This window comes from Saccostrea echinata, unplaced genomic scaffold (genome assembly GCF_033153115.1).
Source record: "Saccostrea echinata isolate AGI-Se365-2 ecotype Australia unplaced genomic scaffold, CSIRO_AGI_Sech_v1 ptg000029l, whole genome shotgun sequence".
Lineage (NCBI taxonomy): Eukaryota > Metazoa > Mollusca > Bivalvia > Ostreida > Ostreidae > Saccostrea > Saccostrea echinata.
In genome coordinates this window covers 9,905,079-9,916,907 of record NW_026889778.1, presented here as the reverse complement: position 1 = coordinate 9,916,907, position 11,829 = coordinate 9,905,079, and the positions used below count along the sequence as shown (strand labels likewise).

Here is an 11,829-nt window from a genome sequence, read left to right as displayed (position 1 = left end):
GTTAACAAAGTTAGGATTTTTGTCATGCAGTCAAACATGATTCTGTGATAAACTTTATAAACTGGAACAGTTACTCCTGAAAAATTAAATAAATTCCTTGGACTAATTTTTTGATCACCTGAGTTAACTAAGATGTAGATACCTGTATGCACTCTCTGCTTCCTGTCTGCATCATTTGTCCCTGAGGTGTGACCTTATGGTTGTTTTTTTATTCATTTTATAATGATATTGTCAGCATTATGATATTATAATGTCTTATGTGTAACTTTTTTTGTTAAAAGTTAAGTGAACATGATTGAAATATTATGAGAGTATATACCCCATGATAATTATCTGCATCAATTGTCCCTGGGGTGTGGTTTGAAGTGCATTAGTGTAAAGATGTTAAGAGTATGGCATATATTGCCTATATTTTAAAAGTATATTACAAATGCACGTTAGAAATACTTATAGTTTAAAAAGACAGTTATGTTACATATCTAATGGGTAGGTTATGAAAAATGTTACAGTGTATTATATCTCCCCATTGGGGGTTAAAATCAAACACTTGCTGCATGCAAGTACAATGTGACTGTGGCACCTCTGGTTTTTAGCTCTACTGGTCATAGACCAGAAGAGCTTATGTGATGGCAAGGTGTCCTTTGTGTCCTTTGTCTTTTCCCTGTCTGTGTAGTCTGTCTGTCTGTTTCTCTCTGTGTGAACAATTTTCAAAATGCTACTTCTCCTACAGTTTTTGTCTCATTTAAATAAAACTCAGTACATATGTAGTCTGCATCAAGATACATAATTCTGACTATGGTTCTTGATTTCAATGAATGAAATTGCCATGGTTACAAAAATTATAATAATCTGTGAAATTGTTTCCAATACTAGTTCTACAGTTTTGTTCGATTTGAATTTAATAATTTCACTAGTAGATTGCATAAAAACCCACAATTCTGTTTTATCAGTTTTTCATTTCATTGAATGGTGTTGTCATGGTTATTAGTAGAATTATCTGTAAAATTCTTTCAAAATGTTACTCCTTCTACAGTTTTGTTAGGATTTTAATTGAATCAATTACAGGCTTAAACCAGTCGAGCTACAGTCTTATCAGAGACTTGCATATTTATAGACCATGAATCAAATTAGACTTTATAATTAATGCAAATTAAATATCTTTTCTTCAATGACACTTATTTTCAGCAAATCTTTTCTTATGTGTTGTTTTATTATTTACAAAATATGGAAAACAATAATCCCTAAGATGTAATGTTTTATCAATATCAAGAACGTTCACATTTAATTGTCTTGTGTATGAAATAATGCATGAAACATTTTCTTAACTTTGAGAAATAAAATTTAATCTTGAACTGATAAAAGTGTTACCTTTTTAGTGTTATATTACCTCTGCAAATAAAGGTGGCATGGAATATAGGGTTTGCCTTGTCTGTCTGTTTATCTGTGTGTCTACATGACAAGTGTTGATGAGGGATTGCCATGCCATGAGCATAACTTTGGGGGAGAACATTGGCTGCTGCTTATATTTGACACAGAGATGGACATGACCAGGGGTTTATCATGACCTTGACATGGTATTACTTGGACAATGTCACCAGGATAAAAATATTTTGTGTTTTGGCCTTTATCAGGTATTATTTAGAGGTCACAAGGAGAATTTGGTTTGGGCCTCAGCTGTACTAGAAAAGACCTAAGTAGACACACAGGTTACTTAAAACCTAATGCTATGTCATTTGATGAGTTCAGGGTCACTGTATGGAGTGTGCTAATCGAAAATCTACTTGATTTGGATCACTTGCTATATTGCTTTGTGTACTCTGATGCAAGTAATTTTTTAGTAATTAGGAAACCTCTTAAACCTTTATAGAATCAGTGTAGATTAATTTGAGTGAACATTTAAATGGAAACCTGTTGGGAATCCGATACCGTCCTCATTTACTAAGTTAGTATGGGAATTTTGCTTATTTTGAATTATTTCAAATTTTTTCATACTATATTCTGTTGTAAAAGTGATTGTATCTAAGTTTTCTCCCCAATTTACCCACGAAACATCATCTAATTTCTATAAATTACGCTTTTTAAAGAAAGTTTTTTTTTAAAGTCATTAAAATTATTAAGAATATTAAATTAACCATATAAAAGTAACTTTGGACCCCCCCCCCCCCCGAAAAAAAGCACAAACTCTTAGCAGTCATTCTACGATAAGAGGACGAATTCAAAAAGTTAATTGATTTTCAGCGATATGCTATGACTTCTATGAAAAAGGATCCATGCATTTCTTCGAGAAATGTGGTTTGTTTTCTTTCTATTACATGAAAAACTTTTTAATATTCCATGCAATCTATTCTTAACGCTTATAGGGCTGAATTGAAATTTGTAAATGAATGAAGCGACATTAAGATTTGAAGTTGAATGCGTTTTAATCATTAAATTTACGCGTGAAAACCGCGTGCTACCGATGTTTAAGGAGGGGTAGATGACACAAAAATATGGTAATCTTTAAATATACCAATAAGTTTCATATTAGTTGAAGCAGTTTTTTTATTATTAGTAAAACAAAAACGTATATAAGTGGCATTCTCTCTAATAGTGCAGAAAGAAATTTCGAATGATCCATCAAAATATAGCTAGTGATCCAAATCTAGTAGATGATTGTCGATTAGCACTTTCCATACAGTGAGGGTGGGGTGTGATGAACTGTGTCTGGGACATTTCTGTGTAATAGAAACTTGAGAATTTTATTGTTGACACGATTTGAGGGTTTGTCCTGCACCTGACACGAGTCAATTGGACAGTTTGAGAAATTGTATTGATTGTATCGAGGTCATCAACTTTTGAAATTGTATTTTTCTTCTTCTGAATTCAACTGTTTTTTTTTTTTGTTTTTTTTTTTTTTATAGATTTTATTCACCGGTATTTGAAAGGAAAAACTATGAAATTCAATTAATTTCCTTGAATACTTTAGTTATTATTCTTCTGTTACACATAGCTTGACTGGTCAATTTACATGTACTGATGGTTACTAAAATTGTGGAAAAATCCCAGGAAAAAAATGGACACGCCACACGTATATATTCTTACCCACTATGCAATTGCTGTTTATTTTATACATGTATGTTACATATTGTTGTATCTATTACCCCCCTCTCCCCCTCCCCAAAGCATACTGGTATTAACGTTTGGTTAAGGACAGTGTTTAGGTCTGATCCCACTTTACACAAAAGTATTCAAATAAAACTTGCAAAAATCATAGTTCATAAGATATGCCTTGACTATTGCATACATTGATAGCTGCATCTTGCTTAAATATTACATAATTATATCAATAAGCATTGAATTAAAAATTGTATGCTATATATAATTGGTTTTGCATCCACACATGGTTTGTGGGATATCTCCCACAAAGAATATATATATATATTGCTATGATATGGTTTGTGGGTTCCTACCCACAAGTATGTTATATATAATTATCTACTATAGATCGCTGTGGGACATATACCCACAATGTAATGACCCACAACGTTATCTATAGCTTTGAAACCAAATATGAGAAAACTTTATAATTTTTCTATATTTGGGATCTACATCAAAAACTATTCTTAAAAATGTGTTTCCTATTGAAATAAGCCTATTACAAATGCAGGGTCCCATAAACCATGTTTATGTGACATGACCCACAAACCACGTCAAGTACGTATATATATATATATATATATATATATATATATATATATATATATATATATATATATATATATATATATATATATATATATATATATATATATATTTACATTTCCAATGTCTTTGTCCGAGATAAAATTACAAATTGTAAAAATACTTTATTTCTACATAAATCCACTGGTTCATCGATAGGCGCGGTTAAAAAAAAATCACGTGCGGGGCGGGACAAATAGAGACAGAAGCGGGGCTATTAGCACGGGAATTTGCAGAATCAGGAGCATGTAAATATAAGGAATAACTGTCTAATTTTTTTGGATTCATGACGATGATCAATCGATTGGCTTGCGTGATAATTTTATGCATAAACGCCTTCGGCGTTTATGCAAATTATCACGCAAGCCAATCGATTGATCACATCATGAATCCAAAAAATTAGACAGTTATTCCTTAAATATATATATATATATATATATATATATATATATATATATATATATATATATATATATATATATATATATATATATATATATATATATATATATATATATATATATATATATATATATATATAAAACAGAGACGATTGCTCAAACTACGTTTATTATCATCCCATCCTTTGTGAATTTTTAGTAATGCTAATGACAAAATGAGATCTATATGTCAAAGATAATATGCATTATTTAAGCATTTTTCTCACTGACATTTGTATAGGGTGTTATTCATAAAATTATTTGCCAAGTTTTATTTACATAAAATGATTTGTAGATAATTTACTCTATAAATGACAATTTCTTTGACTAATATAATTAATGAACTGATGATGTGACAATTTTATGTTTTTTCTATAAAAGAAGACTACATGCTGTTTATTCATAAATTGGTTGGACCTCGTAAAAATAAAGGTATGTGTAAACTTGGCGAAGTCAATTTCTTATGTATACATGTATAATTTATTATATGGTAAAATTTTAAGGTATGGTAAAGATTGTCAAATAAAGCGATTCAAAAGAACTTTATAATGTAGTCTGCATAAGATTCGAATTCATGTTGGAATTAATATTTATTTAATAAAACAAGTTTCTGAAGTATGATGTTTAGCTGAATGTGTAGGTAATGACATTTCATCTGCAGAGACCACTCGTATCATGGATTGCATTTTAGGAGTTTTTTTAATTGATGGCATTTCTTTTTAACGTGCAAAATTATCCTCTCTCGCTCTCTTTCTCAATTTCTCTCTGAGAAAAAATTTTTTTTATTCAATTCATTTGATGAATCTGTCACATTATAAGGATGGCCTGTAAGTGAATGTAAACAGGGAATCCTAAGGGAATTTTTCATTAAAACACATGTTCAATCAAAGAAATAAGTTTAAAAAATATATTACCCTAAATAATCCGTTTATCTTTATGTGAGTGAGATTAATTTTTTTCCCGCATCTGATTTTGAACTTGGATATAACTTTTTCATAGTATGCTTTAATCATAATTCAGTCAAGAGGCTTGAATCTGTTAAAGCGTTCTCTTATTCACGTTAAATACAGTTAATTTACCACCTGCGATATCTTTCACACTTTACCGTATAGTGAGTTTCTTTACCGGGTGTAAAATTTGGCGTTTTGTTTGCACACAAGTATGCCAAAAATTTTGGCGTAACTTTTTTTGAGGCATGGAGTTTCATGATTTTGCAAAAATGAGAAAATTTATCTTTTAGATGAGTTTCAGTACTTTCAATGTATATTTGAATACCAGTAAATACCAATATCGTTTGAAAGATATAAAGTTTAACAACAGACTGATTAAAGTCGTTAAGTTATTTTTCTTGTATTCAGTATTTATAAGCAGGAGCGCAAATTTAGCGATGAAAATTTTAGCGGTCTACTGCAAAACCGCTAGAAAAAGCCAAAGATAGCACCGTCCAGAAATTCCCGCTATAGGTATACTATCTTTTTTAATGTATATATAATAAAGTTTCATTTATTATTAAGAAGGATTTCGCTATGGATTGTATGGACAGTGAACTGTTGTTGTTTTTTTCAGATGTTGAAGTTATTTCTTCTCTTCCTTCTCTTCGTCGTTTGCAGCGCTCAGTCTTGTAGGGATTGCACTGTCAGAGAGCAGAAATATCGAGGAAACACCAATTTCAAGTTCGACACTGGTTGTCTTCGGTATTCGTGTCAATGTTATTGCAACGGTTCATATTACTGTCCCGCCTATTTAACAAAGAATATCTGCCAAGATCAACAGGGAAACAAGAAGCGATGTCAAAACTGCAAGGTTGATGGGAGAAGATACGGGCGAGGGCGGTTCCTATTCCATAGAGGTTGCTACCGATTTGATTGCGACTGTAATTGTGACGGCTCCTACAAGTGTCCTTCATCGAGGACCAGATACATGTGCTAAAGATTTACTGAAAATTCTCTGAAATATTTGTCATTGATAATTAAACATCAATACTCTAATGACAATTATTATAATAATCATACATTTTTCCAATCAAAATATATTCAGGACTTTTGAAAAAAAAAGGTTATGCTGCATACTACTTTTAACTTATTTATAACAGTTGCAGATGATATGTTTGAAAAGAATCATATTATAAATATATGAACATGCTTATGATATATTAAAAAAAAAATAAGAAAAAAAACAAAATCAAATTTAAACAAATGCGAAAAAATGTACAAAATCAAGATCTTGATTTGAGAATTATGAATCCTATCAAATGTCCCTCCTGCATTATAAATAATTAAAATATGTTTTTTAAAAGGTATTTGCTCTAACTCAAGTCCACTCTGCAAATAGATATGTGTCTCATAATCTTATGAACCAACGATGAGTAATATAATTAAATGGGGAAAGGCAAATAAATGTAAACACATTGATTTCAATTCTTTCAGAAGTGACCACAAAATTTGAAATTCATAACTACTGATATAACTTTTTTTTCAATTTATATCAACTTAATATTAATTTTAAAACAAATGGGCCAGGTACCATCAAGATATGTTTGAGAGAGTCTGGAAAATAAAATTGCAAGTTTTGTTCAGAATTGGAAAGGCTTACAATGATATATTTCCTTGTAGGTTAAATATGTTATTTCTGTGGCAGTTGATTTACCACTTGCCGCGGATACAAGGTCCCTTGCTTTTCAAAAGAACTCATAACTAAGGCCTTATATTGTGCTTCCTGTAAGTTTGTCTCTGTTTTATGGGAACCCCGCTATTTATGACATAATATGCAGAGAATTTATATAGTGCAAGAATGCGATGCCCAAATAGTACACAACTTTTTTCCTGGAGAAAATGCGACAGCCTTTACACTGGAGATTAAACATATCATACTTCGAACGTCGCTTGAAAACGCTATGGATTGCTCCACAGAAACCCTTACATTAGATATTTTTAAAATTTATAATCGCTGAGTTTTATACATTGGACAAAAAAAAAAAAAAAGAAATAAAGAATTATAATTTAGAAAATAGTGTCATTATTGACAAAGATATTATCAAAAAAAAAATCCCAACAAAATATCTTAAATATCTTACTAATCAATTACACATCGTTACGTGAACTGATTCCACTGAGTCATGAAAAAGGTGTTTCATATAAAACTACTCAAAGAATGTACAGGGAAATTTGACGTCTGCAAACAGGTTTGGGATGGGGAATCTAATTAATTTGTCGTATCGTTATAAAAATCAGCATAATATTTACAATATTGTTGTGCTTTGCATGTAAGTACGTCAGGGTTTAACAGTACACAAGTCGGAGATAAGTGCACTACATAGCAAATCTTTACTTTTTAGACATACATGTAGTACATGCAAAACTCAACACTTATATATATATAACTTGTATATGAAGAAAGTGGAGTGCAGAAAATATAAAGAATCAAAAATTTCAGGACTAGAACATTTTGATAAACCATTCTTACACTGTTAGAATCATACAAAATAAAATTTACTTTGAATCTCTTAAAACGTCATCTTATTCACTCCTCTTATAAAGTCATTTTACATTATGCTCATTATTCCACCTTAAATATTTAGTTTTGTATACTGCTGTACATATCAAGTAAAATCAGAAAAACACGTATGAAAAATCAAAAGATATTTCATTTGTGCTTTAGATCAGATGAATAAAGTATACAGGTATTGAATTAATGTGTCAAATATGCTATATTTAGTTATTGCAATTCGGTCATTTATTTTTTCAAATTGAAGTAAAGTTCCGCCTCTTTAAACATTTAGCTCTTACTTTTAGTTCTTTTATGTGCAACTCGATGTATTTCTATTAGGGATGTCAACGAATAGTCGACTATTCGACTATCAGTCGAATGGACCGACGATCGAATAACGAAACGACATTCGAATAAATAAATTCAATAAAAGAGTGATAAAGAGATGGAATTCTCGTCTTATAATTGGGAAACCGTCTTTCTCAGACACAGTCGATAAGAAAATGTCCATCACTAAAAACTGCTGACTTTACATGTAGAAAGTACAGTGATTAGAAATGCTTCACTTCCGCGAGAATTATTTGTAATAATCACTGTTTTTTGTAATGAAATTATCTCGCTATACTGCGCTTTCTTTGTAAAATTATTAATTGGACTTGATCTCATACCATGTAACCATTATAGCCGTGACATGTTTGGACACTGCGATAATTACTATAAAATTAATATTCTTTTATATATTTTAACGCTGCATTACACTTCCGGAATTTTGCATAGCATTTCCGACATTTTTAAATTTCATTTCCGACAATTTTTATTTTGAAATGCAGCCAATTTTAAAGACATTTTGATAGTTATAACAAAAAGTATATTCAAATATTTAACACAGACACCGTGTGTGCCCCCCTCCACTCCCCCCCCCCCACCCCCTCACCCCAATCAATCTAATAAGTTTTAAGAAAAATACATTTATATCGTACTGTCATTTTAAAACCGACTTTACAGACCGATTTATGAATATGATTGACTGGGAAATCATACATTTTGGAGGAATTAGCGGTCTATATCTAGTAAATATAAACACACTATCCACATATTAGGTCCATGTGAACATCTGTGTGTAACGTATTATGTGACTTTTTCATAAACTTTAAAAAAGGGGATTTGGGGTTAAATATGCCATGTATCAGTGACGTTTGAAATTAAATTTTAGTTTCCGAAAAAAGTTTCGAATATATTCGACTATCGTTCGAATAATGCAATCGAATATTCGAATAAAGAAAATAAATATTTTGACATCCCTAATTTCTATTGAAGTCTCCAATATTCTCATCCTCCAAAACAAATGAATGGATTTTATTTTGTATTAATATTATTTTTAAAATGAATTCATATACATGTACATTCACCATTCATTTAAAAATCAACAAGCGATTATTGTTTTAAATACATTTTATACTTTCAACAGGTCCAAGTAATTTTAAGGGAGAGTCTGTCATAAACATCATGATCATTGAACATTATCAACAAAATGCAATTTCTAGTAATGGTTTTGGCCAATATGATGCGTAAATGTCAAAAGGCAAATGAAAACCAATTTAGAAACGTAAATACACAAATTTATGCAGATTTTACATTTAGAGTTGATGAAATAATTTGCAATATTTTATGTAAAATGAATGATGGGAATTTTTCTCCTTGGCGATTATTTTTTGTCAAATAGTGATAATGACCTGATGGTATGGCTAATAAATATAAATGGTTTCCTATAAAAGATAACTAAATATTTTCCATTCATACTTTGGTTGGACCTTGTAATAAAGGTAAGTACTAGTCACATTAGATCTAAATATTTCAATGAAATCCGTATATGTATCTTACTTTACACCTTGAATTTTTTTTACATGTACAATGTATGTAAATTGTAAAAATTAATAAATCATTTAATATTGGGACTCAGTCAAAAAACAATTCTAAAAAACTATAAGAATTTATATTTAAAAAAAAAATGTACACCTCCCTCTCTCTCTCTCTCTCTCTCTCTCTCTCTCTCTCTCTCTCTCTCTCTCTCTCTCTCTCTCTCTCTGAAGATGTTTAACACAAAGTGAATATTAATTGATTTACAGCTTAGTTTTCGTTTCAAAAATATATATTAGACAAAACCATATACACGCATTGCGTCTTGGTTTTCTTCATCAATACATTTTCATTTTAGTCTTCTTTTCTTTTTAATGAACGCTCCATGATCGGAAGATCGTGGGTTCGAGCCCCGTCCGCGTCTGACCTGAGTCGATAAAAAAAAAGGTAACAACTGTTCCTTCGCCAAGCACTCGGCACATTGAAATAAAGGTGAGGGTCCTTCGGATGAGACCTTATAAACCGAGGCCCCGAGTCACGGTAGGCGTTGGCACGAGAAAGATCCCTCACTGCTCAATGGTCCTTAGTACCGAATAAAAGTCTAAATTTCACCTTTATATGGTGACGTTTCTATATGAATGAAAAATTCTCGAATGGGACATAACAACATACAATCAATGAATCAATCTTTTCAATGAAGAAAATGACCTATACAATATGTAACATCACTAAATGTTGAAAAAATTATGTATAAAGAAATATTTTTAAATTAAAAAAAAATAGATTTTTTTTTAAATCATCGTGACCTTTAATCTGGCGGATATCAGTTAGTCTACGGAAAATTTAGGTAGAATACCTATTAATTCAAGATCCATAATCACTGAAATTAAAAAGAATGTTACCTTAAAATGATATAAAATTTTCTATTTCTATCTTGATTTGATAATGCGCCATTTTTGGTATAATAGTGTTTCCTTCACTATGCAAGATAATGCAGGCAAATGAAAAGTAAAATTATTTCAAAAAGTGGTGAAAATTTTATAGTAAGATTCTTTGATGTTTTTGATTGTATATGATTTCAAATTTTAGAAGATGGCAAGCGACTCAAATGGTTAAATAAATATAATAACCTAATCAAAACATTGAAAAATCTACATCATCCGATAACTGAGTACTTACGATTTAAGTCAATTACATTCTATAGTGTTCCTGTGTTGCAAGTCGACGTTATTGAAATACATTTATTTTGTTAGGAGGAATTTCACTTTAAATTGCATAGACTGAAAGCTATTGATTTTTACAGATGAAGCTGTTGTTTCTTCCTGTCTTCCTTGCGGTTGTCGCTTGCACTGTTCAATCCTGTAGGGATTATTGCTATAGCAGAGGAAAGCGATACCTAGTAGATGAAACTTACTCGTTTGACATTGGATGCACTCGATACACTTGTGAATGCAGATGCAATGGGATAATTTACTGTCCCAAAAATCTAACTAAGAAAATACCCTGCGGAAGAAAACGAAGGAGCCAGAACCAGATTGATTGGAAAAGATAGCGGAGTGGGGCGATAACTAGTTGACAGAGAGTTGCTTTCGATATGACTTAAAAATTGGAACGGATCCTTCTACTGTTCATCACTGAACAGATACATGTACTTGTTTATATACTAAAATTATCCTATCAAAGCTGTTTTTTTTTAGATTGAATAAAAGGATATTACAGTGCACAATACAACGATTATTTTTATGGATATCAGTATTGTTGTTATATCTGTTAGCACACAAAATGAATTATTTAGCAAAGAGGAGGTTTCGATAAGGTTGTTTATGGTCCATGTATTTTGCAAAACAAAAAATAAATAAAACATAAAAAAATTTAAAAAATAAAATTGGATGCAATGTCTGCCATTGTAATTTTATACAAATAAGTTTGTTTTGCAAATAATTGATAAAATACGACAGCGAAAACATTGCTAAATATTACTATACAATCTAATTTGAAATTCATCATGATCATGGGCCATAAAAACACCCTAATCAAATCCTTTTTTAAAGATGTGGGTCATACCAGCCCCCTTTCTTTCTCTCGGGCTTTTTATCTGTTTGTCCTTGATATTTTAAAAACTTATATTAATATGAAAATATGATACAATAAATAGGAACAAAGAAACCAGGTTAAAACTAATAACATCTTGATGCACAAAGGCATAGTTTTCGTAGACGACAGGATCTCGATCTTAACTCTCGATAGATTCTACTGGATGTTCCATTAGAAACAATTTGAAAATACAAATAACGAAAATATGATAACCCCCCCCCCCCCCCCCCCC

At 30.9% G+C, this 11,829-nt stretch overlaps 2 long non-coding RNA genes across 2 annotated transcripts; both read left to right on the top strand.

Annotated features, from left to right (window-relative positions):
- Positions 1–4,511: 4,511 nt before the first annotated feature.
- LOC133194467 (uncharacterized) lies at positions 4,512–11,234 on the top strand. The gene is made up of 2 exons (XR_009722089.1): positions 4,512–4,592; positions 10,807–11,234. It is a non-coding gene; the product is annotated as an uncharacterized LOC133194467 (long non-coding RNA).
- LOC133194468 (uncharacterized) lies at positions 5,525–6,148 on the top strand. The gene is made up of 2 exons (XR_009722090.1): positions 5,525–5,623; positions 5,727–6,148. It is a non-coding gene; the product is annotated as an uncharacterized LOC133194468 (long non-coding RNA).
- Positions 11,235–11,829: the final 595 nt, after the last annotated feature.